Source organism: Mus caroli, unplaced genomic scaffold, assembly GCF_978045245.1.
Source record: "Mus caroli unplaced genomic scaffold, Mus_caroli_1 scaffold_12, whole genome shotgun sequence".
NCBI classification, from domain to species: domain Eukaryota; kingdom Metazoa; phylum Chordata; class Mammalia; order Rodentia; family Muridae; genus Mus; species Mus caroli.
Genome location: NW_028227267.1, coordinates 37,436,279 through 37,464,022, shown reverse-complemented (window position 1 = coordinate 37,464,022; position 27,744 = coordinate 37,436,279). Strand labels below are relative to the sequence as shown.

At 41.0% G+C, this 27,744-nt stretch overlaps 1 pseudogene across 1 annotated transcript; it reads left to right on the top strand.

Moving 5' to 3' along the window:
* Positions 1-267: 267 nt before the first annotated feature.
* Positions 268-24,340, top strand: LOC147001768 (uncharacterized; annotated as a pseudogene). Its single transcript, XR_015044708.1, has 7 exons — positions 268-362; positions 644-818; positions 856-1,250; positions 11,554-11,716; positions 19,291-19,422; positions 20,135-20,316; positions 23,495-24,340. The product of XR_015044708.1 is annotated as an uncharacterized LOC147001768 (transcript).
* Positions 24,341-27,744: the final 3,404 nt, after the last annotated feature.

The following is a 27,744-nucleotide window of genomic DNA, read 5'->3' as shown; positions in this document are numbered from 1 at the left end:
CACTTCTCCCCTTCCAGGGCCCCTCACTCTCCTTCCTCTAGTATCCCCAGCCCTCCCCAACAGATGGTCTGTCCTCCCTGAGTATCCACCACTTAGGTCCTCTGAGTTGGAGGAGAATTTCATCTCCCACTAAGCTTGCCATACCCCAAGGACCATTTGTGAGAGCTAGTCCCTTTCAAATGTCTCCCTGTACAAAAACTGAACGTAGAAAGAAAGGAAACAATCTCCAAGCAGATATCTGACCACCCCCACTGGCATACTGGCAGCATGGGGTTACAGGGTCCTAGGAGCCCCAACCTTGTTCTGCGGCCCCACACCAGTGAATCCCCGGTGCTTTCACGCCAGCTTCCGAATTACCCCAGGTCGACCCCGCACGATTAGGACCCCGGAGTCAGGGAGGGCAGCTGAGAACAATGATATAGGTATAAATATTGAGCCATGACATTGAAGCGCCCGGCTCCTCCCCTCCCCCGCGCCCCAGGCATACTCTGGGCTGCTCTGCACGCCCCGTCGCCTCCCGCTGCTTCAGGCGAGGCGCTCGTCCCCGAGGTGCCCCAGCAACCTTTTCCTCGCTAAGACTGCAAGAGCCCTGCTGTGGAAGAAAAGTAACTTAGTTTTTCTCTGAGAAACCCGGCCTGATTAGGCAGCCAGGGCAAGTAGAGGAGAGGAGGGGTGGGGGAGCTGGTGGAACCCGGTGGATGTCTCCTGGGCAGTCTGATCACACTTTCTTCTTGTCCTCCTGTCTCCTCCTCCTCCTAGGTGCAGAGATTGTGGGCGGACTCTGTAATCACTGAGGAGGGGGAAGAGGAGGGATCATAGTTCTACTGCAGTGATGGCGCAGCGCTGCGCTGCGAGGTATGGCGACTTGGCTAGGCGGAGTTTCTCGGCTGCTGTGCTTGAGGTCCATCCTTCTAGTCTGGCGGCCGCGAGTCCAACTCCATGCCTCCCCGAGGCCTGTAAGGCAGCAAGTGCGCACCCCGGTTCCACTGTGTCACGCCAGCAGCCTGCAGCCAGCATGGAGAAGGACAGCCTGAGTCGCTCTGATCAGCAGCAGTTTGAGTGCATGACAGAGATCTGCTAAGGCGCCTAAGTGAAGGTTTTCAAGGCCAGGGACTTGAAGAAAGTCTGCCTCTTCATGAATCTGAAGCGCATGTGAGTGCAGACCAGTGAGGAGGGCGTGTGGCTCTCCACCATCCGCAAGGTGGCAGTACTGAGGCACCAAGAGAATTCCAGCACCCTAATGTGGTCAGGTGAGCTGGGAGCCCTGGCCATGGGGTCCAGGAAGGTGCTGGGCAAGCGACTGCTGGTGGCCCAACTAAAGTTAAGAGTTGAGTTTCCCCAGATAAAACCGGTGACTCTCCTAGACAGCGAAGAAAAAGAGATCTGCAGTGGCTTCCAGGCAGCCAAGCTATTCTGAAGAGCTTTTGCTCTGCCTGCCCCAAGGGGTCCGGGGGCATTGGGTGTCTTTTAGGGACAAAACCAGACAACCCCAGAAATGTCCCTCCAGCCCTTACTTAACTTTTCCCATCCGTGAGGGAATTTTTGAGAGACAGAGTGAGATAGTTATCCAGCTTTCAGATAATTAGAAGGAAACTTTAAGGGTAGAGCATAATGTAAATAAAGATTTAAAAAATGCAGAAATGTGCAAGAATGTATTTGCCAATCACACCCACAGTGGTGACTTTTTTTTATATAGTTGTAAAATGGCTTCTGATGGTCTTAGAAGATCAGAAGTTTAGACTCTGACACCTAGTGTTAAACATTGTTTGAAAAATGACTTTCAAGGCTGGGTACTGGGAACACTGAACCAGGAAGATCCAGAGTTCAAGACCCTCCTGAGCTACAAAAGACCCTGTCTGAGAAAAGAAAGGGAGGGGCAGTGGGTGGTAGGGTGGAGGGCAATTGCTTCTGAAAAGGTTTTCTGATTGTATCATTTAGTATCTGTGGACTGGTATGATCTGACTTAGAATGCCTTTCTCATTGGTTAGATGTGAGTCTGTGCTTTAGATTCTAAAGCCTCTGTTTTCCCTGGAAGAGTTGTGCAGGTGGGTGGGGGAGGCATTCCTAACCCACTCTCCTGTGATTGAATAGAATGGTGTTTTCTTGAAGATGCTGGGATTTCCCCATTGTGCCTTTTCTCATTCTCTTTTTTAAACAGATGCATAGCTGGAAGTTAAAAGGGAAAGCACAGACTTTCCTACAAATTAAGGGATGAGTTAACATTCTCAGCTCTTCTTTTTAGAGGGATGAGCTTGGCGTCTTCATCCTGTCTTCTCATTCCTGTAGGGATTCCTTACAACAAATATGTGCCTACTGTATGCCCTGGTACATCTCAGGATATATGAGCCAATAGTGTCCTACATACAGATTTGCTCTACTTTTACGGTTCATAATCTTGAATTCTGGAGCCTTTGTCAGAATAAGACTGTACAGCCAGAGTGTTCCCATTCCACAGGTGAGTTCTGTTTGTCATCCTTGTAGAATGTCTGAATCTATCTTTGGAGAAAGTATTCCATGGCCACTGTGTGCTCCCTGAGATTCGTGTTTACTCCTTCAGGTTAGCCCAGCCTTGAGTAGACTTTGAAGGTACAGATAGAACCAGAGGCTGATGAACACCTCTTCCAAATGACTAACTTGTCCAATCACTGATTTTTATGCTTTCCCCATGTTATTTTATTTCGGGATTATCAAATTGACTCCTTTTCTTTGATTTCTGGAGATTATATACAGACTTTGAAATGATAATTCCACTCAATCTTATATAAAAGCACTCAGATTAGTGGTCCTGAAAATACTTAAGCAGTTACTCAACGTCCTGGAGGAAGACAAAACACAAAATTAAGTACATATAATAGGGGACAATTTACTCCAAAAGAGAGAGTAGATAAGAGCAATCAGCCAATAAGGCTCAGAAACCACTGGGGCTCTGCAGCCTGGAACCAGGACAACAATGTATAGTTCCGTACCATTCCTGACAGACAAGGTCAGAATTCCTCCTCATCCTTAGGGAATAAGCCACCTCCAGATGAAAATTAAAATTGTTTTCTTCAACAACCCTCCCCAGCACACAAAGAAACCTGTCTTGATTTATACCAGGACAACCAGGTTAGGAAGATTAGCCAAGACCTTCTCAAGTCTTATAATCTCTGGATAATTTAGAAGTTCAGTTTATTTATTATTTTAAAAGTTTTTTTATCAAATATTTTCTTTATTTACATTTAAATGTTATTCCATTTCCTGGTTTCCTCTCTGAAAACCCCCAATTCCCTACCCTCTCCCCCTGCTCACTAACCCACCTACTCCAGCTCCCTGGTCCTGGCATTCCTGAGCACTGGGGCATCGAGCCTTCACAGGACTAAGGACCTTTTCTCTCATTGATGACCAACAAAGCCATCCTCTGCTAAATATGCAGCTAGAGAAATGGTTCCCTCCATGTGTACTCTTGGGCTAGTGCTTTAGTCCCTAGGATCACTGGGGGTACTGCTTGGTTCATATTGTTCCTCCTGTGGGGCTGCAAAACCCTTCAGTACCTTGGGTCCTTTCTCTATCTCCACTACTGCAGTCCTTGTGATCAGTCCAATCTTTGGCTGAGAGCATCCTCCTTAGTATTTGACAGGCACTGACAGAGACTCTCATGAGATAGCTATACCAGGCTCTGGTTAGCAAGCTCTTGTTGGCATCCACAATAGCACCTGGGTGTAGTGACACTCTAGGGAATGGTTAGACAGATGGGGCAGTCTCTCAATGACCTTTCATTCAGTCTCTGCTCCACACTTTGTCTCTCTGCCTCCACCCATGGGTATTTTGTTCCCCCTTCTAAGAAGAACCAAAGTATCCACATTTTGGTCTTCCTTATTTTGAGCTTCATGTGGTCTGTTAATTGTATCTTGGGTATACCAAGCTTCAGGGCTAGTATCCACTTATAAGTGAGTGCATACCATGTGTGTTCTTTTGTGATTGAGTTACCTAACTCAGGATGATATTTTCTAGTTATATCCATTTGCCTAAGAATTTCATAAATTCATTATTATTAATAGCTGAATAGTATTCCATTGTGTAATTACATCACATTTTCTGCATCCATTCCTCTGTTGAGGGAAATCTGGGTTCTTTCCAGCTAATGGTTATTATAATAAGGCTGCTATGAAAATAGTGGAGCATGTGTCATTATTACATGTTTGAGCATCTTCTCCGTATATGCCCAGGAGTGTTACTGCTGGGTCTTCAGGTAGTACTATGTCCAGTTTTCTGAGGAACCACCAAAATGATTTCCTGAGTGGTTTTCAATCATCAGTGGACTCAGTTCCCACATAACATGACATAGACAAAAAACTAGAAAAGTAAACAGCACCCAGGATTTTGCTGCATACAGGATATGCACCTCACTGACAAAGTCAGATACTACCTTAGAATTAAAAGCTGAAAAACAATTTTCCAAGCAAATGTTCCCAAGAAATGAGAAGTGGGCATTCTAATATCAAATAAAATCGAGTTTCTGCCTAAAGTTTTCGAAAAAGATAAAGATGGACACTTCATATTCATCAAAGGAAAAATCTACTGAGATAAACTCTCAATTCTGAACATCTATGCTCCAATTGCAAGGGCAACCAAAACCAGAAAAGAAATTTTACTAAAGTTCAAAGCACACATTGTAACTCCCCCAACACTGGAGGGAGAGGTCAAGTACCCCACTCTCATCAATGGTCAATAATGGATACAGAATCTAAACAGAGACACAATGAACCTAACAGAAGTTATGAACTAAATTGATTTCACAGATATCTATAGAACATTTCATCCTAAATTAAGAGAATATACCTTCTTCTCAGCACCTCATGGCACCTTCTAAAAAATTGACCATATAATCATTCACAAAACAGGCCACAACAGATACAAAAAATTGAAATAATCTGATGCAACCTATCAGATCACCACGGACTAAGGCTGGTCTTCAATAACAACAAAAACAACAGAAAGCCCACATACACATGGAAGCTGAACAATGCTCTCCTCAATTATAACTTGTCCAAGGAAGAAATAAAGAAAGAAATTAAAGACTTTTTAGAATTTAGTGAAAACAATGTTACAACATACCCAAACTTATGTGATACAATGAAAACCATGTTAAGTGGAAAACTCATAGCTCTGAGTACCTCCTAAAATAAACTGGAGAGAGTATATACCAGCAGCTTGACCGAACATCTGAAAATTCTAGAGCAAACAGAAGCAAATATACCCAAGAGGAGTAGATGGCAGGAAATAATCAAACTCAGGGCTGAAATCAACCAAAGAAAGAAACAAACAAATAAAAAGAAAAAACTGTACACTGAATCAACAAAACAAGGAGCTGATTCTTTGAGAAAATCAACAAGATAGAAAAATCCATTATCCAGATTAACCTGATGACACAGACAAAATTAACAAATATAGGGGAATGCCAGGGCCAAAAGAATGGGAATGGGTGGGTAGGGAAGTGGGGGGCACTATGGGGGACTTTTGGGATAACATTGGAAATGTAATTGAGGAAAATATGTAATAAAAATATTAAAAATTAAAAAAAAAGAAATGAAAAAGGAGACATAATGACAGAAACCAACATAATCAAAAAAAAAAAAAAAACAATCATCAAATCCTACTACAAAGCTGTAGTCAACAAAACTGGAAAATCTGTATGAAATGGACTATAGAGATACCAGGTACCAAAATTAAATCAGGATCAGATAAACCATGTGAACTGTCCTATAACCCCTAAAGAAATAGAAGCAATGGGTAAAATCTTCCAACCAACAAAAGCTCGGGACCAGATGGGTTTAGTGCAGAATTCTTTCAAACCTTCAAAGAAGACCTAATACCAATTCCCTTCAAACTATTCCACAAAATAGGAACAAAAGGAATAATACCCAATATGCTCTATGGAGCCACAGGTACACTAATACCAAAGCCACACAAAGACCCAACAAATAAAGAACTTCTGAGTTTCATTTATGGATACCAGTGCAAAATTATGCATTTAAATTCTCAAAAACCAAATCCAAGAACAAATCATGAAGATCATTTGTCATTATCAAGTGGACTTCATCCCATGGATGCAGGGATGGTTCCATATACAGAAATCCATCTGCATAATCCACTATCTAAAAAATCTCAAAGAACAACACTACATGATTATTTCATCATATGCTGAGAAAGCATTTGACAAAATTCACCATCTATTTATGATAAAAGTCTAGGGAAGATCAGGAATTCATGGCCCATACCTAAACATAGTAAAATCAATATACAACAAACCTGTAGCCAACATCAAACTAAAGGGAGAGAAACTGGAAGCAATCCCACTAAAATGAGGGAGTAGACAAGGCTGCCTTCTCAGTCCCTACCTATTCAATATTGTACTCAGAGTCCTAGCCAGAGCAATTAGACAACAGAAGTAGGACAAAGGGATACCAATTGGAAAGGAAGAAATTTAAATACCACTATTTGCAGATGATAGGATCATATACTTAACTGACCACAAAAGTTCCACCAGAGAATTCCTTATTTTTTTCTTTCTTCTATTTTTTAAATTTTTTTTATTTATATATTTTAAACTCCAGATTTGTTTGTTTGTTTGTTTGGATTTTGTTTTGTTTTGTTTTGTTTTGTTTTGTTTTGTTTTGTTTTGTTTTGTTTTGTTTCAAGACAGGGTTTCTCTGTGTAGCTCTGGCTGTCCTAGAATTCACTTTATAGACCAGGCTGGCCTGGAACTCAGAAATCTGCCTGCCTCTGTCTCCAGAGTGCTGGGATTAAAGGTATGTGTCACCATGCCAGGCTAAACTCCAGATTTTATTCCTCTCCTGGTCCACCACCATACCATATCCCATACCACCACCCCCAACCCACTGTGTCCACAGGATGTCTCCACCCCCACGCCCACCCCCACCAGAACTTTGAACTCTCTAGGGCCTCCATTCTCTTGAGGCTTATGTGCATTTTCTCTGACTGAATGCAGACCTGGAAGTTCTCTGCTGTATATATTTTGGGGGCCTCATAACAGCTGTTGTATGCAGCCTGGTTGGTATTGCAGCATCTGAGAGATCTCCAGTGTCCAGGATTACTGAGTGTTCTTGTCCTCCAACAGGGTTGCCCCCCCCCCAACTTCTTCCAGCTTTCCAACAACAGGGGTTAGCAGCTTCCCATAATTCAACCACAGGGGTCAGCACACAACCAATGATTAGAAGCACTGACCACTAGAGAACTGCTAAACCTGATATACAACTTCAGCAAAGTGGCTGGATATGAATTATATCAAACAAATCAGTATCCTTATTTTACTCAAAAAATTAACAGGCTGAGAAAGAAATTAGGGAAACCACATCCTTCTCAATAGTCACAAACAAAAGAAAATACCTTGAAGGAAAATACTCTAACCAGGCAAGTGAAATATCAGTATGACAAGAATGTCAAGTCTCTGAAGAAAGAAATCAAAGAACATCTCAGAAGATAGAAAGATCTCAGCCGGGCGTGGTGGCGCACGCCTTTAATCCCAGAACTCGGGAGGCAGAGGCAGGCGGATTTCTGAGTTCGAGGCCAGCCTGGTCTACAAAGTGAGTGCCAGGACAGCCAGGGCTACACAGAGAAACCCTGTCTCGAAAAACCAAAAAAAAAAAAAAATAGAAAGATCTCCCCTTCTCATGGATTGGCAGGGTTAATATAGTAAAAATATGCATCATGCAGCTGCAGATTCAACACAACCCCCATCAAAATTCCAAATCAATTGTTCTTATACTAAGAAAAGCAATTTGCAAATTCATTTAGAATAACAAAAAAAATGTCATAGAAGGGTGAACAAAAGAGTCACAGGAGGAAATGTGGAGACAAGCTGTGGAACTGAGACTGAAGAAAAGGCCATCCTGAGAATTCCCACCTGAGGATCCATCCCATATACAGACACCAAACTCAGACACTATCAAAGATGCCAAGAAGTGTTTGAGGACAGGAGCCTGCTACAGCTGTCTCCTCAGAGGCTCTGCCTAAGACTGATGAATACAGAGACAGATGATTGCAGCAACCCTTTCGAATGAGCATAGGGGTCCCCAATTGAGGAGTTAGAGAAAGGACTGAAGGAGTTAAATGGGCTTGCAACAATTGGAAGAACAACAACATCAACCAACCAGATACTCCAGAGCTCACAGGAACTGAACCACCAATCAAAGAGTACACATGGAGCAACCCAAGGCTCTAGTTACATATGCATCAGACAATGGCCTTGCCAGACATTAATGGGAAGAGAGGCCCTTGTTCCTTTGAAGGCTCAATGCCCCAGTGTAGGGGAATGCCTGGGCAAGGAGACAACAGTGTTTGTGTGAGTGGGGAACTCTCTCATAGATGCAGATGGAGGGGGGCATGAGATAAAAGGTTTTGAACCAGAAACCAGGAAACAGGATAAAATTTGAAGTGTAAGATTAAAATATTTTAAAATAGAAAAACAAAATGAATTGAAGACCCAGAAATTTAACCACACATATCGACACATGATCTTTGACAAAGAAGCCAAAAATATACAATGGAAAGAAGAAAGCATCTTCAATACATTGTGCTGGTGCTACTAGCAGTAAGTAAGTATGTAGAAAAATGAAACTAGATCCATATTTGTCACCAGGAATAAAACTCAAGGCCAGGTGGATCAAAGACTTCAACATAAATCCAGATTCGCTGAATCTAATTGAAGAGAAATTGAGAAAGAGCTTCAAACTCACAGGAATAGGGGCAAATTTTCTAAATACGCTCTGATGGCTCAGGTTCTAACATCAAAAATTGATAAATGGGACCTCATGAAACTGAAAAACTTCCGTAAGGCAAAGTGCATAGCCAGTAGGACAAATTGGTAACCTACATATTGGGAAAAAATTTCACTAACCTTACATTCCAAAATATCTAAAGAACTCAAGTAGCTAAACACCAAAAAGAAAAGAGCCCAGTCTGAAAATGTCATAAAGAACTATAGAAAAAATTCACTTCAAGGAATCTTGAATGGCTGAGTAGCACTTAAAGAAATGTAGAAAGTCCTTAGTCTTCAGGGAAATGAAAACCAAAGTGACTGAGATTGGTATAAGGCCATATAATTTCCAATGAAGAATGGCCAAGGTCAAAAACTAGTAAAAAGCACATGTTGGTGAGAATGTGAGAAAAGAGAAACAAAACTTCATTTCTGGTGGGCTTTACCGCTTTATATTTGACCTGTCGCTGAGCCCCTATGATCTAAAGAAAAGGGAGTTTTCCTTGCAAAAGATGGTATTGTAAACAGGAGATTTGGTGAAACACATGGATATGTAGATAGGAACAATGCCAACTATCAAGATATGCACAGTAAGAAAATATTATCCAGGTTTTATACAATTAAAGGTATAGGAGAAAGATATTGGCCTTTGTGAAACAGGGAAAACCTGGGGAATTAGACTGTATGTCACATGAATTCACTCAGATAGTATATTTATTATTGAGAAACATCTCTTATATTCACCATCCCTAGAGATTTGGATGCTAACAAAAATCTCTTCTGTATGTCAGGGTTCTAATCAATGCTTCCCATCAAAAGCACTTGTCTTCTAATGAAGCAGATGAAAAATCTCTGAATTTAGAAAGAGAGGTTGCCATAGGGTATTTGCCAGGTCACAGGAGAGGCTCCAGGCAATGCACAACAGAAACTGGTAAATTTGGGGAGATCTAGTTATCAAATAGGCCATAGCCTTTCCCACTGGCATCATCAGTAATGCCTTCCTTGGACAATCTCTTGTATCTAGGATAGAACTAGAATCTTCTGTGATGTCACCTGTGTTGTGGCTACAGCAACTGCCTGTGGGATATACCTTCAGTGCCTTTTGGGTTCTCAATCAGGCATGTTTTCCTGGCTGTGCAGGCTATTTCACAAGGAGAATGGTGATCAAGGGGAGACCAGACCAAGGCAGAAGGAATCTGGCATCCTTTCTTGTAAAAACAGAAGAATGAAATCATTCTGGGGAAGGCACAGTGAGTCCTGGGCAGAGTTGGGGAAATTCTGGAACAGGTAGGCTTGAGCTGAGCCTTCCCTGAGTAGATATTAAGAGCTGGAGCCTTGGACTTTCTTAACGACAGACCAAAAGACTAGAATTTCTGACAATTCATTTGACAGAGCCAGGAACTGACAAGCCTGCAGCTCCTTTTCTAGGAGCCATTTAATTTCATTTAGAGTGTCAAAGAATGCCCTGAGAAGACATTATGAGAATAACAATGTGTCCCTTATTGATAGGGAGTTGAAGCACTTCATCTTCTAGATTATTGTAGGATACATGAGTCTCTGATGCAGAGAACAGAGGAGGATTCTAATCTGGTCATTTGTTGATGTCTCAGCCACTTTGAGTTTGAACACACATGACTAGGTATTGATGGTGGTATGGGGGACTTTTGGGTTAGCATTGAAAATGTAAACGAGGAAAATACCTAATAAAAAAATAAATAAAAAAATAGTTGGGCACTTATAAAACTCCTCACAGCTGATCTTCACAAGATCAAGAGCCTCTCCGCCCATTGATGGCCTACTAGGCCATCCTCTGCTACATATGCAACTAGAGACACAGCTGTGGGAGGGCGGGGTACTGGTTAGTTCATATTGTTGTTCCTCCTATAGGGTTGCGGACACCTTTAGCTCCTTGGGTACTTTCTCCTCTAGGTCCTACATTGGGGGCCCTGTGTTCCATCCAATGGATGACTGTGAGCATCCACTTTTATATTTGCCAGGTCCCAGTGCAGGGGAATACCAGGGCCAGGAAGCTGGAGTGGGTGTGTTGGGGATCAGAGTTGGGGAATTGTATAGGGGATTTTCAGGATAGCATTTGAAATGTAAATGAAGAAAATATCTAATAAAAATATTTTGACAAAAATAAAAGTGCTGGAGCCTTGGACTTTCTTAATGACAGACCAAGAGACTAGAATTTCTGACAATTTATTTGACAGAGCCAGGAATTGACAAGCCTGCAGCTCCTTTTCTAGGAGCCATTTAATTTCATTTAGAGTGTCAAAGAATGCCCTGAGAAGGCACTATGAGAATAAAAATGTGTCCCTTATCGGTAGGGAGTTGAAGCACTTCATCTTCTAGATTATTGTAGGATACATGAGTCTCTGATGCAGAGAACAGAGGAGGATTCTAACCTGGTCATTTGTTGATGTCTCAGCCACTTTGAGTTTGAACACACATGACTAGGTATTGATGGTGCTAAGCACTATGTACTTCAGGTTTTCTTGGCATAACATATGACATGAGCTGAAAATGTTCCCCAAATCTTTATGTGTGAGGCAGCTTATGGATTTCAGGGCAAGGGGTAATGTAATAAAGAGTGTGTGTTAGTTGTGACCAACAGTGGTAGTTGGGAAGAGGAATATAACTTAGCATACCAGCTCAAATATAGCCTTTCTGCTTTTTCAGTGATTAATCCTGTCTCTAGCTTTTCTCTTCCTCAACCTTCTCTTTGGGACTCAGAATGATCTCCCCTGCCCTGGGCCATCAACTATGCATATGCATTTGTGTTTATCTATCTTCAGTGTCTGATGGGAAAACATCATCCCAAAATTGCAACATCACTAATCATATGAAGAATATGAATAAAGTAGAAGATATGAAATTTTATATCAGGAAGATAAATGCTGAGAGATTAGAACTTTTTCGAATCTTGGACATTGACATGAATACTGATTTGAACTACAGGTAAAATTATGCCCTGTATCCTGTTGACTGTATTGTGCCCTCTCTGTTAACCCACGTTTTCTCTCATAATGGAGTGTGTCATCTCTCACATTCATTATAAGAAGTCTTGACAGTTGTTAAGTTGTTGGATAAGTGCTGTGTGTTCTATGGTCATCCTCTTTTGTACTTGGCCTTGCTGTGCTTGGAGTCTGATTGGTTTTGTCAACAACTGGTCACAATTGCTGCCTTACTGTGTAAGAATGCAATGTCTTCAGGCCATTACTGCTTTACTATAATTTTGTTCATGGTACTCTGAGACTATGGAACCTACCTGGATTTATTTGGCGTTTTAATTTGTGTGTGTGTGTGTGAAGTTAGTTGTGTGTGTTTTGTTCAGGATCTGGGGTTCTAAGACCTTTGATGGGGTCTGAGGATTTGTGTGATGCACATTTTTTTAGGGCATGATAGTGTTGAGTCCTTAGAGGCCCAAGTTGATCATCAGGGTACTTTGTTCCCTGTGTTTACCTTGGTATCACATAGGAATCTCCTGGGGTAGGAGGTGTTATAAAGCCTTTTTCTTTTTTTTTTTTTTTTAATATTTTTATTACATATTTTCCTCAATTACATTTCCAATACTATCCCAAAAGTCCCCCATAGCGCCCCCCACTTCCCTACCCACCCATTCCCATTCTTTTGGCCCTGGCATTCCCCTATATTGGGGCATATAAAGTTTGCAAGTCCAATGGGCCTCTCTTTCCATTGATGGCCGACTAGGCCATCTTTCGATACATATGCAGCTAGAGACAAGAGCTCCAGGGTTCTGGTTAGTACATCATGTTGTTCCAAAAATAGGGTTGCAGATCCCTTTAGCTCCTTGGGTACTTTCTCTAGCTTCTCCATTGGGAGCCCTGTGATACATCCAATAGCTGACTGTGAACATCCACTCCTGTGTTTGCTAGGCCCCGGCATCGTCTCACAAGAGACAGCTATATTTGGGTCCTTTCAGCAAGATCTTACTAGTGTATGCAATGGTGTCAGCGTTTAGAAGCTGATTATGGGACGGATCCCTGGATACAGCAGTCTCTAAATGGTCCATCCTTTCATCACAGCTACGAACTTTGTCTCTGTAACTCCTTCCCTGGGTGTTTTGTTCCCAATTCTAAGAAGGTGCACAATGTCCACACTTTGGTCTTCATTCTTCTTGAGTTTCATGCGTTTATCAAATTGTATCTTATATCTTGGGTATCCTAAGTTTTGGGCTAATATCCACTTATCAATGAATACATATTGTGTGAGTTCTTTTGTGATTGTGTTACTTCACTCAAGATGATGCCCTCCAGGTCCATCCATTTGGCTAGGAATTTCATAAATTCATTCTTTTTAATAGCTGAGTAGTACTCCATTGTGTAAATGTACCATAATTTCTGTATCCATTCCTCTGTTGAGGGACATCTGGGTTCTTTCCAGCTTCTGGCTATTATAAATAGGGCTGCTATGAACATAGTGGAGCATGTGTCCTTTTTACCGGTTGGGACATCTTCTGGATATATGCCCAGGAGAGGTATTGCTGGATCCTCCGGTAGTACTATGTCCAATTTTCTGAGGAACCGCCAGACTGATTTCCAGAGTGGTTGTACAAGCTTGCAATCCCACCAACAATGGAGGAGTGTTCCACTTTCTCCACATCCTCGCCAGCATCTGCTGTCACCTGAATTTTTGATCTTAGCCATTCTGACTGGTGTGAGGTGGAATCTCAGGGTTGTTTTGATTTGCATTTCCCTGATGATTAAGGATGTTGAACATTTTTTCAGGTGCTTCTCTGCCATTCGGTATTCCTCAGGTGAGAATTCTTTGTTCAGTTCTGAGCCCCATTTTTTAATGGGGTTATTTGACTTTCTGGAGTCCACCTTCTTGAGTTCTTTATATATATTGGATATTAGTCCCTTATCTGATTTAGGATAGGTGAAGATCCTTTCCCAATCTGTTGGTGGTTTTTTTGTCTTATTGATGGTGTCTTTAGCCTTGCAGAAGCTTTGTAGTTTCATGAGGTCCCACTTGTCAATTCTCGATCTTACAGCACAAGCCATTACTGTTCTATTCAGGAATTTTTCCCCTGTGCCCATATCTTCAAGGCTTTTCCCCACTTTCTCCTCTATAAGTTTCAGTGTCTCTGGTTTTATGTGAAGTTCCTTGATCCACTTAGACTTGACCTTAGTACAAGGAGATAGGAATGGATCGATTCGCATTCTTCTACATGTTAACAACCAGTTGTGCCAGCACCATTTGTTGAAAATGCTTTCTTTCTTCCACTGGATGTTTTTAGCTCCCTTGTCGAAGATCAAGTGACCATAGGTGTGTGGATTCATTTCTGGGTCTTCAATTCTATTCCATTGGTCTATTTGTCTGTCACTATACCAGTACCATGCAGTTTTTATCACAATTGCTCTGTAGTAGAGCTTTAGGTCCGGCATGGTGATTCCACCAGAGGTTCTTTTATCCTTGAGGAGAGTTTTTGCTATCCTAGGTTTTTTGTTATTCCAGATGAATTTGCAGATTGCACTTTCTAATTCGTTGAAGAATTGATTTGGAATTTTGATGGGGATTGCATTGAATCTGTAGATTGCTTTTGGCAAGATAGCCATTTTTACAATGTTGATCCTGCCAATCCATGAGCATGGGAGATCTTTCCACCTTCTGAGATCTTCTATAATTTCTTTCTTCAGAGACTTGAAGTTTTTATTATACAGATCTTTCACTTCCTTAGTTAGAGTCACACCAAGATATTTTATATTATTTGTGACTATTGAGAAGGGTGTTGTTTCCCTAATTTCTTTCTCAGCCTGTTTATTCTTTGTGTAGAGAAAGGCCATTGATTTGTTTGAGTTAATTTTATATCCAGCTACTTCACCGAAGCTGTTTATCAGGCTTAGGAGTTCTCTGGTGGAATTTTTAGGGTCACTTATATATACTATCATATCATCTGCAAAAAGTGATATTTTGACTTCATCTTTTCCAATTTGTATCCCTTTGATCTCCTTTTGTTGTCGAATTGCTCTGGCTAGGACTTCAAGTACAATGTTGAATAGGTATGGAGAAAGTGGACAGCCTTGTCTAGTCCCTGATTTTAGAGGGATTGCTTCAAGCTTCTCACCATTTACTTTGATGTTGGCTACTGGTTTGCTGTAGATTGCTTTTATCATGTTTAGGTATGGGCCTTGAATTCCTGATCTTTCCAAGACTTTTATCATGAATGGGTGTTGGATCTTGTCAAATGCTTTTTCCGCATCTAAGGAGATGACCATGTGGTTTTTGTCTTTGAGTTTGTTTATATACTGGATTACGTTGATGGATTTCTGTATATTGAACCATCCCTGCATCCCTGGGATGAAACCTACTTGGTCAGGATGGATGATTGTTTTGATGTGTTCTTGGATTCGGTTAGCAAGAACTTTATTGAGGATTTTTGCATCAATATTCATAAGGGATATTGGTCTGAAGTTTTCTATCTTTGTTGGGTCTTTTTGTGGTTTAGGTATCAGAGTAATTGTGGCTTCATAGAATGAGTTGGGTAGAGTACCTTCTGTTTCTATTTTGTGGAATAGTTTGTGAAGAACTGGGATTAGATCTTCTTTGAAGGTCTGATAGAACTCTGCACTAAACCCATCTGGTCCTGGGCTTTTTTTAGTTGGGAGACTATTAATGACTGCTTCTATTTCTTTGGGGGATATAGGGCTGTTTAGATCATTAACCTGATCTTGATTCAACTTTGGTACCTGGTATCTGTCTAGGAACTTCTCCATTTCATCCAGGTTCTCCAGTTTTGTTGAGTATAGCCTTTGGTAGAAGTATCTGATGGTGTTTTGGATGTCTTCAGGATCTGTTGTTATGTCTCCTTTTTCATTTCTGATTTTGTTAATTAGGATGCTTTCCCTGTGCCCTCTAGTGAGTCTGGCTAAGGGTTTATCTATCTTGTTGATTTTCTCAAAGAACCAGCTCCTTGATTGGTTGATTCTTTGAATAGTTTTTCTTGTTTCCACTTGGTTGATTTCACCCCTGAGTTTGATTATTTCCTGCCGTCTACTCCTCTTGGGTGAATTTGCTTCCTTTTGTTCTAGTGCTTTTAGGTGTGTTGTCAAGCTGCTAATGTGTGCTCTCTCTAGTTTCCTTTTGGAGGCACTCAGAGCTATGAGTTTTCCTCTTAGAAATGCTTTCATTGCGTCCCATAAGTTTGGGTATGTTGTGGCTTCATTTTCATTGAACTCTAAAAAGTCCTTAATTTCTTTCTTTATTCCTTCCTTGACCAAGGTATCATTGAGAAGAGTGTTGTTCAGTTTCCACGTGAAGGTTGGCTTTCTATTATTTATTTTGTTATTGAAGATCAGCCTTAGTCCATGGTGATCTGATAGGATGCATGGGACAATTTCAATATTTTTATATCTGTTGAGGCCTGTTTTGTGACCAATTATGTGGTCAATTTTGGAGAAGGTACCATGAGGTGCTGAGAAGAAGGTATATCCTTTTGTTTTAGGATAGAATGTTCTGTAGATATCTGCCAGATCCATTTGATTCATAATTTCTGTTAGTTTCACTGTGTCCCTGTTTAGTTTCTGTTTCCATGATCTGTCCATTGGTGAAAGTGGTGTGTTGAAGTCTCCCACTATTATTGTATGAGGTGCAATGTGTGCTTTGAGCTTTACTAAAGTTTCTTTAATGAATGTGGCTGCCTTTGTATTTGGAGCATAGATATTCAGGATTGATAGTTCCTCTTGGAGGATTTTAGCTTTGATGAGTATGAAGTGTCCCTCCCTGTCTTTTTTAATGACTTTGGGTTGGAAGTCAATCTTATCAGATATTAGAATGGCTACTCCAGCTTGTTTCTTCATGCCATTTGCTTGGAAAATTGTTTTCCAGCCTTTCATTCTGAGGTAGTGTCTATCCTTTTCTCTGAGATGAGTTTCCTGTAAGCAGCAAAATGTTGGGTCTTGTTTGTGTAGCCAGTTTGTTAGTCTATGTCTTTTTATCGGGGAGTTGAGTCCATTGATATTAAGAGATATTAAGGAAAAGTAATTGTTGTTTCCTGTTATTTTTGATGTTAAAGTTGGCATTTTGTTCTTGTGGCTGTCTTCTTTTAGGTTTGTTGAGGGATTACCTTCTTGTTGTTTCTAGGGCGTGGTTCCTGTCCTTGTATTGGTTTTTTTCTGTTATTATCCTTTGAAGGGCTGGATTCGTGGAGAGATAATGTGTGAATTTGGTTTTGTCGTGGAATACTTTGGTTTCTCCATCTATGTTAATTGAGAGTTTGGCTGGGTATAGTAGCCTGGGCTGGAATTTGTGTTCTTTTAGTGTCTGTATAACATCCGTCCAGGATCTTCTGGCTTTCATAGTCTCTGGTGAAAAGTCTGGCGTAATTCTGATAGGCTTGCCTTTATATGTTACTTGGCCTTTTTCTCTTACTGCTTTTAGTATTCTATCTTTATTTAGAGCATTTGTTGCTCTGATTATTATGTGTCGGGAGGTATTTCTTTTCTGGTCCAGTCTATTTGGAGTTCTGTAGGCTTCTTGTATGTTCATGGGCATCTCTTTCTTTAGATTTGGGAAGTTTTCTTCTATAATTTTGTTGAAGATGTTTGCTGGTCCTTTGAGTTGAAAATCTTCATTCTCATCCACTCCTATTATCCGTAGGTTCGGTCTTCTCATTATGTCCTGTATTTCTTGGATGTTTTGAGTTAGGATCTTTTTGCATTTTACATTTTCCTTGATTGTTGTGCCGATGTTCTCTATGGAATCTTCTGCACCTGAGATTCTCTCTTCCATCTCTTGTATTCTGTTGCTGATGCTCATATCTATGGTTCCAGATTTCTTTCCTAGGGTTTCTATCTCCAGTGTTGCCTCATTTTGGGTTTTCTTTATTGTGTCTACTTCCCTTTTTAGGTCTAGTATGGTTTTGTTCATTTCCATCATCTGTTTGGATGTGTTTTCCTGTTTTTCTGTAAGGACTTCTACCTGTTTGATTATGTTATCATGTTTTTCTTTAAGGATTTGTAACTCTTTAGCAGTGTTCTCCTGCAATTCTTTAAGGGATTTTTGTGCTTCCTCTTTATTGTCTTCTGCCTTTTTATCAGTGTTCTCCTGCATTTCTTTAAGTGTGTTATTAAAGTCCTTCTTGAAGTCCTCTATCATCATCAGGAGATATGCTTTTAAATCCGTGTCTAGCTTTTCCGGTGTGTTGGGGTGCCCTGGACTGGGCGAAGTGGGGGTGCTGGGTTCTGATGATGGTGAGTGGTCTTGGTTCCTGTTAGTAAGATTATTACGTTTACCTTTCGCCATCTGGTAATCTCTGGGGTTAGTTGTTATCGTTGTCACTATTTAAAGATTGGAGCAGAAGCTGTGTTCCACTCACCAGCAGTCTCTAAATCCTGCGGCGGGGGTCGTGGGTAGCTGACGGTACCCCGGTGCTGGTCCAGCTGGAAGAGGCCTGTGGTCCTACTCAGGCCGTTTTTCTGCTTCCCTAACTAATGCAGTCTCTGGTCCCGCGTGCAATTGGATTGGAGCAGAAGCTGTGTTCCACTCTCCAGAAGTCTTAAGATCCTGTGGTGGGTGTTGTGGGTAGCTGGTGAGTGTCAGCTGACCCTGCGCCCCAGCTTCCCAGGTGCTTTTCTGACAGGAAGAGGGTTGTGGCCCTATGTAGGCCGGATTTCTCTCTCCCCAACCAGAGCAGTCTCAGGTCCCGCGTGATTGGACTGGAGCAGAAGCTGTGTTCCACTCACCAGCAGTCCCAAAATCCTGCGGCGGGGGTCTTGGGTAGCTGGCGGGTGTCAGGCAACCCTGCGCTCCCGCTACCCTGGCGCTGATCCGGCCGGGTGAGGCCTGTGGCCCTACTCAGGCCGGTTTCTGCTTCCCTATCTAATGCAGTCTCAGGTCCCGCGCAATTGGATTGGAGCAGAAGCTGTGTTCCACTTACCAGCAGTCCCAAAATCCTGCGGCGGGGGTCGTGGGTAGCTGGCGGGTGTTAGGCAACCCTGCGCTCCCGCTACCCCGGCGCTGATCCAGCCGGATGAGGCCTGTGGTCCTACTCAGGCCGGTTTCTGCTTCCCTAACTAATGCAGTCTCAGGTCCCGCGCAATTGGATTGGAGCAGAAGCTGTGCTCCACTCACCAGAAGTCTTAAGATCCTGTGGCGGGTGTTGTGGGTAGCTGGCAAGTGTCGCCTTTTTCTTTGTAAATACTAATTATGTCCTCTGAGAATTCATGTAGCAATAGGATCAAAGGATTATCCCTACCTTAAAACTAAGAGAAGAAAAACCTTATATCTAAGGACCAAAGCCTGTGGCACAGTCTAGTAGAAACATCTCACAAAACTAGTATATTCCTTCAGGATCACGTAAGAAGCTCTTGAAGGTCAGCCATCTCTATTTATCCCCTGGCTCTGCTGTCCTCTGCCCAAGATATTTAATCAGTACCAATAGGACCCACTCTGAAGGAGCAAGGATGTGGCATACAATTGGCTTGGGTAGTCCAAATACAGCTTTTTTGCACATGATACTGATTGCTTTAGTTCAGAGGATTATTTACTCTTTGGGCCATGCTCTACCATAGGATGAACATTGAATTCACCATCATTAAATCACAACATGAGAAGACAATGTTGGATATGGAAAAAATGATGCAGTCAATAAGTGATACCACTGAGAAGTACAAGGAATTCATTGAAGATAAAGATTCCTACAGGTGAGTCCCTGACACAGGTAAGGAGCAGCACTAGGCAGGGAATGCTTGTGGCCTTCTAGGACTTTGAACAAAAGTAAGAGCTCTAGTTCTATACCATCTGTTTCTTAATAGGAGCCCTCCCTTGAGGCAAGGGTCTTGGATTTGTACCTCTTGGACTCAGTTTTCCTAAGTGTGAAGATCGTCCAAGACCATCAGTCTTTATTCTTCCAAATTCAGGATCCTCTGTATAGAACCAATTTCCACCATGCTGGGAATCTCAAGCAATCCTGACCTCTAGGGCTCTGACAGCAGATTAAAAGATCTGGATCCATGACAAAAATGGAAAGAGTTTATACCTTTTGGGTCTCCTCTCCTCCCTCAGAGGGGAGTTGCAGTCTTCCTGCTGATGGTTTTCTGGTCCCACAGATATATAAGCAACCATGAGGTACATTTCCTCCTCTGTGATGTACATGGGACACTCTTGGTTTCAGGGTTTTCAGAAGTCCTTTGATACTTGTGGCATGTGTCTGGTCCCTGGATTTGAACTGCCTCTATTTTGGACTAATGGGTATACTGTGGTCTCTAGTCTGGGGCTGTCTGGGGATCAGGGCCCTTGCAGGGATCATAGTACTTGGAGGAGTAACAGGCAAATAGAAGCTTGCTGGGAATCACCTTTGTTTGTTTGTTTGTTTGTTTGTTTGTTTGTTTGTTTGTTTGTTTGTTTGTGGTTCAGCTTCACGCACACCTACCTCCTGAAAGAATGCAATCAATTGAAGGAAAAAGTAAGGATGTTGCTGAATGAGAACAGAAAGCTGCTGGTAGAGCAGGCTGACCAGGAAGCATCCTATGGTGAAGAAAAGAGGTCATGTGATGAGACCAGCAAGAACATACATCCCCAGTGCTAAGCAGTAGCAGGTAGGATGATGTGTATCAGAGGCAGATTGCCCTCATGGCTACCCATAAACATAGATAATCCAATGTAACAGTCCACCAACTTATCCAGGCACTCCCAGATGTCTCCTCCAAGTGTTTATTTAGGTGATCATCTACAAGGCTTTGTCTGGAAGTAGCCTTTTTCAAGAAACTATATGTATAGCAAGCAAATTTTTCTGCCCTGTTATAATCTGCAGTTCACTAGGGGAGATTAGTTGATTACACATCACAACTCTACATGATACTAAGTTTGAAGGGTGCTGTGCTGGAGTCCTTCTTCAGATCAGTGGAGAGCTTTGAAGGAAGAAGTAAAGTCCTGAAGCTCATTTGCTTTATGGGGATCAGGTAGGATTCCAGGTAGGACATAGATTGCAGGGATGATAGCTTAGTGATACTGACAAATAAGTGGATTTCATTGTTGCCTTTTGGAAGTTTTTGTCCCTCACCCCAAACCTTTCCCCTGTAGATCTTGATTCACACTGAGTGAGCCTGAGTAGCAGCATGTCAGTCCTATTTTCTTTGAGTGCTGTTGGAGTTTTCTTTCCTGGGCCTTGTGGTCTGGAGCTGTCTGGATGAGCAGGGATGTAGGAAAGGCTTCTCACAATCTCAGTTGGTGTGAGAGTTTTGAGGCTTCATGAAAATATTTCTCCATTTGTACCCCTCATTTTGACCAAGAATGTTCTTTAGTGATTTCTATTTCTCTAGTAAAAATACTAAAGTTGAAATTCTCAGTTTAAACACCTGCTCTGAATAGTCTAAAATATTTGTTCCTCTAGCATGACAGATTCTTCATTGTTTTTTGCTCCCTTATTTTTTTATGTGTATGTGTGTGTTGTCTATGTGTGTTTATGGTTGCTAATGCCAATCTGTACCTTTGTGGGTATTTTGTAAGGCCAGTTAAGGACATCTGATTTTGTGTAGTCATTCTTAACATATTTCTTCGGGCCTAGGTCTCTCAATAAACCAGATACTTCCTGTTGTTCGATGTTCAGTAGACTTTTCATCTCCTGTCCACTACCAGGTGGAGTTCTGTCTCTTATTTAAACCAATAAATCATTAATCAATACTAATATTTTTAAAATAAATATTAGATTTCTTTATTTTTCCTGCTTAGAGTTATTGCCTGGGAGATTCTGGCTTGTCTTATTGGCTTAACCATGGGCATACATAGAAGCCTATAGTGCATCACTCTGCTGACATTGTTTTGCTAAATATATTTTTGGACAAGGCTTTGTTTCAGAATAGATTCTCACTCATAGTGGTGCAGAGTGCTGCATTTCAGAAATGTCACAGTAGGTCATTTAACTAGATTTCTCCTGTCTGATCCTGAGAATGATTTAATATCACAGAATATGTAATGTGTTGAAAAGTTCCTGAGTAATGACCAAAAGTCACAGTCTACCTCGGATACTAAAACGGACTCAGTGTAGGTTTAGTGAGGGGACTGTCATGAGTCAAAATGGGGCTTACTGGAGGCTATAGGTAGAAAGCTCTTTCTTGGCAATTTAGTGCTGTGTTGTCCAGGATATCTGTGTAGAGATCGTAATGTCCTTGTAGAACCAGCAAGTATTTGCACAGAAAAAGTTCCTGAAGAGGAGATAAGTACAGGTCAGGGCTGCATAGTCCCCTTGAGTCAAAAAGCCTTGTACACATCATAGGTCCCACTACATGCTCATACAACAAAATTATGCTAGATAGAGCAAGAATTTCATTGATATGTGTGTTTTTGTGTCAGTCTTTGTGAGGTATGTGGTGTGTGTGTGTCTACCAGCTGTGACTCGATGTGTTTATTCTAAGTTGTGTGTTTGTGTAATGCAAAATGCCTTTGTAAGTGTTTGTGGTATGGATGCTTGAATATACAATTGTGTTTTCGTGTGTATATGTGTTTGTGTGTCTGTTTGTGTAGACATGCAACTATGTCCATCTCTACCGACCAAGCATGATGAGTAAAGCCCCTGAGATTTCAGATTGCACCCATGAAAAATGAAATACAGCAGTCCATTTAGTATGCAACTCTACCTAGCTCCCAAGGAAAGAAAAAAAGGACACAAAAGCTCATGTAAAGTCAGACTTTCCACTGGCTAGGGGCCATATTACTGATCCTCATTGAAATCTTTTGGAGAAAATAATGGGAATATGGTACATAGAGTTGAGGAGGAGGTTAGTATATAAAATCCATGTTATGTCCCTTTTCTGCTCTGGAAGAATTATGAAGGCCCACTGTAATGTCAGGTGGCTCACTGTGTCTTTTCAGCATTCCAGATTCTTCCCTCACTGCTTGCTACCATTGCCTTTCCAGCTTCCTCTACTCAGTAAAACTTTGCCTTATAATTTGGTTTGGAATCTAATCATTGAGAGATTGTGTTGCTTGTAGTTGTACCTATATCCAGCAGAATTCCCATAGCTGTGGTGCAAAAATAGGGCTGTTTCAGGAGCCCCTTGATAATAATAATAATCATGATAATCTAAAGAACTCACACTATGTTATTTGTGTAACATTCTGCAATTGCTGTTATTCAAAATCATTTTCTCAGAGTTAGAATCAGCCTAATTGGGGGTTGGGAGAAATTAGGACCTTCAGATAGGTCTGGTAGTATAAAATCAGGTAGGTGTTTGAGAATCAAGGTTCAGAAAGTAGAAAAGAAGTCTCCTTTGATCCAGAGATTCCAGAACAAGGAGTAGATATCCACAGAGTCTCTAGGGCACATGAGGTCTGTAATGGTCCTCACGGTAGTCCAGAAGAAGATGATATCCTGATATACATCAGCTAAAGAGTGAAATTGTACTATGTGATGCAGCCCTTTCTAGGCAGGTTCCCCATAAGGCATCCACATGGTTTTCTAGGTTGATCACGTCTCTCTTGAACTCAGATTCAGACACTGCTACAATGTTATTATTCTATATATTATACATGGACTATTGAAGTAATATAGTTTTTTTTTAAACTCCAGTACAGTGTGTATTTCGCAGCTCAGTTTCTAGCTGTTTTTAAAGGCTGAGAAATAATTATAAGCCCAAGTGCTCTATGGCACTTGGGGATGCAGGGAATGACCTCAGCAGATGATAGGTCATAATAGATTGTCCAGCTGAATAGATCTAGTGTGGGACGTAGAGCTGAATTGAAAAACACTTACCGGGCCATTGTTCCTTCCTTCCCTAGGTGTGAAATACTCCAGCAGAACCTGGAACATGGAATAGACCAGGACAAGGTCTCCTTTGAAGAGAACTTCTATAGGGGAAGCTCTGCATGTGTGAATCAAATATTTCATCTCATCCCCAGTAATCATAGCTATCATCTGCTGCATTTTCTTCCTTTATTTTTGTTTCATTGCAATGAATAGCCCTTAATTTCATCTGGGCTCTGGCTCAGCAAGAGTGAACATGTAGAGGGATTCAGACATGTGCTGAAACAGATCAAGAGCTGCTAGGAAAGCAAGAAGATTCTGAGAGTGTAAATTTTTCTTGTCCTGATAAGTAATCAAGGAAAATTACAAAATCATTCTACAAAATTGTAAAGATTTGAACCAAAGTTGGTAACATGTATTTGCTTAGTCTTGGGGTCCATATTCTTCAAACCCACACTCCAAAAAAGGAGACCTACTTAAATTTCTCTTGTAAAGTTTGTTACCAGAAGTAACTTATTTTCTACTGTGTTGCCAAGGACAGTCATTTGCTGTCAGTCTTTGCTATAAAATAACAGCAAAAGAAATCTGTTTAGCACAATTCTTTTTTTGGATTTTGGTTTGAGCTTTGATTACTTTTGTTCTTTGGTTTTCTTTCGTTTCATGAGAAGTTTTTTGTTTGTTTCTTTGCTGTTGTTTCTTTTTGTAATTGGTTTAATATTTTGATAAGGCTATACACTGTACATATTGACTGCCCACTTTTAGTTACTATTGAATAAATTGAATGTATTCTTAAGATTAAAACAATGATCTCCAACTCTTCACTCATAAGAAACTTCTTTATCCAGGTGTGGTATCACCCTACTGAAATCTCTCACCTATCAGACACAGATGGATCTCTGTAAGGGGCTTGGGTTCCATAATGACTTCTCAGCCAGACTGAGCTACAAAAGTGATTGATTTTACATTCAGTGTGTCTAGTGTGTCCAACTCTGTGGATACCGACATCATGATGGAAAAATTCACCATGCTGTATCCTTGCATGTAAAATATTTAGCTGTTTCTAAAATACTGTGAATAATAGTGTTGAACAAATTAATGGGAAATATATCAGTATTTCTGAAAAGTCTTTCAGGAAATAAAAACATATTCTAATGGAATATAAAAGCTGTCAGAAAACACAGACATTTATGCTTCTGCTTTCCTTCAAATGTTCTATCAGTGGTAACTACTACTAGAGATATTCAAATTTAGGATCTTTTGAGATAGGGAATATTTGTTTTTCTTGATTATGAGAGTGAATTTTGTGCTTGACAATACATTTGGTTCCTTTTGGGGGTTTTAACACAAGCACAGTGTGTAGTTCAGTATTCAGTATCCAGATGTTTTTAAAAGCTGAGACAAAATCCAGGCCCATATGATCTATGAGTTTTCTCCCTCTGTTTTCTTTCGCCCCAGTGGTGATTTTGTTTGTTATTTTGATTTATTTTATATTTATGCATGTTTTGCCTTCTGTAGGTCTGTGCAACACTTGCATGCCATTCCCCAAAGGCCAGAAGAAGTTATGGGGTTTCACCTGCAACTAAAATAACAGAACTGTTAGATGCCATGTGGGTCTTTTGAGAAACATATTCTCAAATGAAGAGCTATCTCTCCATCCCCTAATATGCACTTTTGTCCTTCCTTGTGTCCTGTATTAGTGGTATGGATCATACCTATAGAAAGAGTTTCTTGAGATATGTTTACTTTGTTGTAAAAAAGTAGAAGCACCCATCTCCTTTCAGAGCAAAAACAGTTTAGAATGTGATTTGAAGTTTCTCTTTGGATCAGAGAAGCAGATTATGGGAACAATAACACCAGGTAACAGCGACAAATAATAGTGCAGAGCCCATCACTGACACTACCACGGGAAAGTGGGCAATGCAGAGAATACTGGCATAAGACAATGGAGCTGGTGCCAAGATAAAATCTTGGTATTGTAGTGGCTCTGAAAATGAGATAGAGCCTTTCCAGATGGTGGCTGAATGGCCTCCTCCATTTCTTTACAAAAGGAAACAAGGCATTCAATTGAGTAGCTGGTGTGTACTGGAGATTCATCCTCTGCTTTGCAGGGTAGGGCTCTGATGGGAAAGCCTCTACCAAAGCACTGAATGGTTCAGTGGTGCTTAACCCTTAACTCAGTACTTCTGCTAGCTTTCTGATTCTGTACATTGCACACAATAACTCTCATAAAAGAGTCCCAGTGTTTTGACTTAGTTTGACTGGCTTACAGTATGACATATTCTATACTTTATTATTCAGGACTACTCTCAAATGTTGTGTGAAACTAATTTCAGAACATCAACAACTTTTTCATTTCTCGGGTCCAAATGTTGTCTCTATTTCATTTTCTAATACATTATTCAAACTTTCTTTAAAAGTCATGAATTAATCTGGAACTATCATTACACAGTTATTACATAGTTTCCAAGATGAGAACACACAGCATACATCTTGGACATTTGAAGTGTGCTGTACTGAGCTCCTTATATCTCAATTTTTCATAGTTTAAGAATCATTACATCAAGAAACATTGAGTTTCACAGACTACACCAAAGCAGAAGTAGAAAGAAATAGGAAATTCAGATATAATAGAATAATTATACACATGAAGGCCAGCTGAAAAGTAGTCATGCACAATGAATTCTCTACAGTGATTGTACAGGGCTAAGGTTAAGATAAAGGGGAATTATGTTTTAGTATGAAGAGCTTCCACAGGCTATTGAGATGTTTCTATCACAGCCTACATCAGGCAGGCCCTTATTTCAAATGGCAGGTACCCAGGAGGAATGTGTCTCCTGCTTCTCAAGACCACAGACACCATCCTTTTTTACAAGTAGCTGCTGCAGGCTGCTGAGAGTTTTCCATTGTGTCCTGTTGTGTGCAGTCCCTCTAATTGCATGGTCTCTCCATCACCATTTAAATGTAAATATGCAGAGACCTACAGCCACAGCTGGCCTCCTTGGTTTTTCTAATTCTGGGCAACAAAAGTAAAAATAAAGAAGTACTGAATCTCTCAAATGGAGCATAGAATCATATAATTACATGTGTGTATCTGATGGAGAGTTCTCAGTAAGTGAGCAATGGGAAACTTGAGCTGCTGTGGGCTAAGACTTGGCACCCCTACCTACATGAAAGCCAGAGGACAAAATATGGAGTTTTTTTCTCTCCTATCATGTGGGTCACAGGGAAGGAACTCAGGTCTCTATGCTTGGTCGCATTACCATTATCCACTGAGCCATCTCATCAGCCAGTCACCACAGACACAGAATGTCGTAATCTATGTATTCGTATGTACATTCGGGGTTATACCTCAACTATGGAAACTTTCCCCAGAGAATATATCTACTCAGTTAAGGGCAATAAACAGAGTCTGGGAGGGATATATGAGGAGGGTGGCCGACTTTAAAAGCCTCCATGGAGCCTCACAGTTTTTTTTTTTTTTTGTCTCCAACAAGTCTGGATGAAATGGAGTAATTTTCTTCTCTTTGACCTCCCAGTGCTATGATTGAACCTAATAAATGTCCATGCTCCCTGAGTTACATTCCAGGCCTGTAACTTCATTCATCTGCTACAACAGCTACAAGGCAAGTGGCAATTTGAGACACCATAGTCAGTTTGGCTGCTACAAGATTGGTCCTTGAAAATGGCTGAGAGAATGCTTTCAAGACTAGTAATATCTATCTGAAAGCGAAAAGGAAGTGTCTCACTTCACACTGCATACTCGGGACAGTTTACTCATTTAAAGAGTGATGTCAAGCTGTTATCTACCTGCACAAATAGCATTAGTAGATATCAGGTTAAGCTACCTGACAGGTAGCATTTACCAAAACAGCCAAGCACTACACTGAAGACCTACAAGTAAATAAGGCTCAGGATCCACCAGAGAATTGAAAGATGGACAAGAAGAGCTGTATTACTTGATGATGATTGTTTTCCTGTGTGTTTACAGGTGTCCCTTTCTGTGTCAGAGTTAGCTTAGAAAGAGAAGTTGTCCAAAGACAGTGAGCAACTTAACACATCCCCCAGTCCTTCTCAGGCTTCTGGTTAAAAGCCATGGTTTGACAGCACCAGTTTGGGGAACCAGGGGATGAATTCCTTCACACATTAAGTCTCTGACTCACAGTTAGTCTCAGAAATGAGATCTGTTCCAGGAGACCTTCACAAGCATGAAGCATCCACTGGAAGAAGTACTTCCTCAATAAACTCTGAGATCTAGTGTGGTTAAGATCAATATCAACCATCTCTC